Source organism: Brassica napus, chromosome C8 (genome assembly GCF_020379485.1).
Source record: "Brassica napus cultivar Da-Ae chromosome C8, Da-Ae, whole genome shotgun sequence".
Classification (NCBI taxonomy): Eukaryota; Viridiplantae; Streptophyta; class Magnoliopsida; order Brassicales; family Brassicaceae; genus Brassica; species Brassica napus.
In genome coordinates, this window is record NC_063451.1 from 16,903,081 (window position 1) to 16,905,572 (window position 2,492).

Sequence of the window (2,492 nt, forward strand, 5' to 3'; positions counted from 1 at the left end):
CGACTCCTCCTCTTGGACCTCCACCAGCGCCAAGATTATGGTTAGCGAGTGAAAGTGCAGCGAGTGAGGTGAGTACACTCTGTTTTTTTTCTATTCACTACAAGAAATTATGTATTTAGCCACGAAAAATATGGTGGCTATCGACTAATTTTCGTGGCTATTTAACACTTAGCCACAAATCGCCACAAAAAAAATTCGTTGACTATGAGCTTGTGGCAATCGAATAAGTGTTGCTATTTGTTGCTCTACTTCTACGACTTAGCCACAAACGATTTTTGTAGCCACTAGCTACAAATAGCGCTAACTCAAGTTTGTTGCTCTTTTCGCTACAAAAAGCCATATTCTAAACCGTAGAAAATTTTCTACAATCAGCCACAAACTAAATTGTTGCCATTATTATAAAATTTAATTAAAATGCATTTTTTCTATAATCAAATTAATTAATTAATTAATAACAATTACAATAAATACTAAAACCAAATCAATTATTTTATTTTCTTTTATTTCCAATAATATTTTCAATATGGTTTACAAATTAAAAGTGGTTCATAAATAATAAACTGGTTTTGAAAACCTAATAAAAACCTAAATCTAAACTGGTGCACGGTATCTCTTTGCTCCTGGTCTCTTGGCTATATCAAACTTGACCGGAGGTTCGATTTGCCTACGTACCACTCATCCTTATACCCAAACTTAAATCTCCTTCGAGACTTGTTTCTTCCTCGTCACTGATATCAATCAATTATGTCTCTTCTTTGCTACTTGCATTGCGACTTCAGGAACAAGTATGGCTCCTCCTAAGATCGCCCTATATTAGTGTTGTAAATCAAAATAATCAAGCTAATCGGTAGCCTAAAGGTACTTATATGCAGAATGAGTTAGGAGAATATACCTACCTATAGCATTACTTCGTGTTTGAACATCTCCACAAACTCCTTGGCCATCTTCTCTACCATCATATCATTGCCAAAGTACCAAGCTTTAGAGTCAATAAGCAGAAAAGGGATAATCAAGTAATCAGTTACTAGTTATTGCATATTTTGATTTTTTGATCTTACCAAATGCAGTGACATTATAAGTATTAAACACAGGGATGCCACCGCAATCTCCAGCATCATTTGAATTTCCTTAGAGCCAGAGAACTGTACAAGTGACCCCTGCTACTTGGATTCGTATATCATGTCCTTGCACGAAGATAGAAACAAAGAGTTTGGTAAGTATGTGAGAACAAATAGAAAACAAAGACATTCTGGAACACACATACTGCTTAGACAGCTTCTTCAAAGTTTTCTCCTTGATATCAAGCAGTACACAAAACTTCGTCGTTTGCAGAAACCTATGACAATGGAAACACAAAGTGAGTAAAGGATTCATCTTTTTATCTAATCACTCGTCAAATCACAAATCAAGCACCATTCAGAATGAAATAAAAGCAAGGGTTTCAGGTTCTCTTGTTGCGCTAAGAACCAAACAAGATTTTCATTTAAACCTCAATTTCACTAATCTAAATGTGAGATAGAAACAAAACTCACAGAGACAGAACCTAACCCAAGAAGCGCATAAATTACAATCGGATCGTGAGCTATGGAACTGAGGCATGAAAGAAGCGATTTTAAGATTGACGCCTAGGAGATTCATCTGCAATCCAAATCAAATTTGAGTCGAAGGCAAGAAACAAAAGGGTGAATCAGTTCAGAAGAGTGAATGAAAGAGAGAGACAGCTAACCTTAAACACGAATTAGGAAGCAACAGCTATATTAGAAGGTTGAAGAGAGAAGATTGAGAAAAGATACAGAGGAGGCTGAAGAAACAAAGGGAGAATTGAAGATAAGTAAAAAAGATTTTTTGTATTTCTATACTTAAATAAATTTTGTGGTTTCGTTTCAAACAGAAAATAATTTGTTTGCCCCGGAAATGCTTTAGCCGGGAAAATGAGAAAAAGGCAAAGCGGGAATGGAAATTTTTGTGTTAAATTTCTGAATTATTATATAGCCACAACATAATATGCAGTTATTTGTAGCTATATTGAATTTGATATATTATCATTTTAATCAATACTAAATTAAATTATTACTATAAAGGTAAAGATATAATACTCTAGCTAAACATTGCTTACTCTAAACCTCAACAAATTAATCTATGAAAAGTGAATAAGATATAATACTGTCATTGTAATTCTACACTTATCGAAGTATAAGTAAGAGGGATATCTCTGCTGAAAACACAAATTATAAGTGTTGTACTCAAATAAACATATACTCTAAATACATACATTGCTCATGTCATACAGGTGAGTGACCAATAGAAACTAGTATTCTTTTATCTTTTTTGACGCTCCTAATTTCTTTTATATGCATTTAAAAGATTATATAGATATTGTATTTAGTTTTATTTTAATTGTAAAACATCTTAAGTATTATTTGTAAAGCCATTTTATGTTTTTAATTCAATTTTTCTAATTTTTTTTGTAATTCGATTTTTAATGTGTAAAA

The 2,492-nt window shown here is 32.8% G+C and overlaps 1 long non-coding RNA gene across 3 annotated transcripts; it reads right to left on the bottom strand.

Annotated features, from left to right (window-relative positions):
* Nucleotides 1–464: 464 nt before the first annotated feature.
* LOC106412310 lies at nucleotides 465–2,101 on the bottom strand. Of its 3 annotated transcripts, none has more exons than XR_001282535.3 (6): nucleotides 1,727–2,079; nucleotides 1,533–1,638; nucleotides 1,265–1,336; nucleotides 1,059–1,184; nucleotides 897–949; nucleotides 465–808 (listed from the first exon to the last, which is right to left on the bottom strand). It is a non-coding gene; the product is annotated as an uncharacterized LOC106412310 (long non-coding RNA). The 3 variants fall into 3 exon arrangements; XR_001282536.3 differs by having other exon boundaries at nucleotides 1,549–1,638; nucleotides 1,727–2,070; XR_007327382.1 differs by having other exon boundaries at nucleotides 1,265–1,638; nucleotides 1,727–2,101.
* Nucleotides 2,102–2,492: the final 391 nt, after the last annotated feature.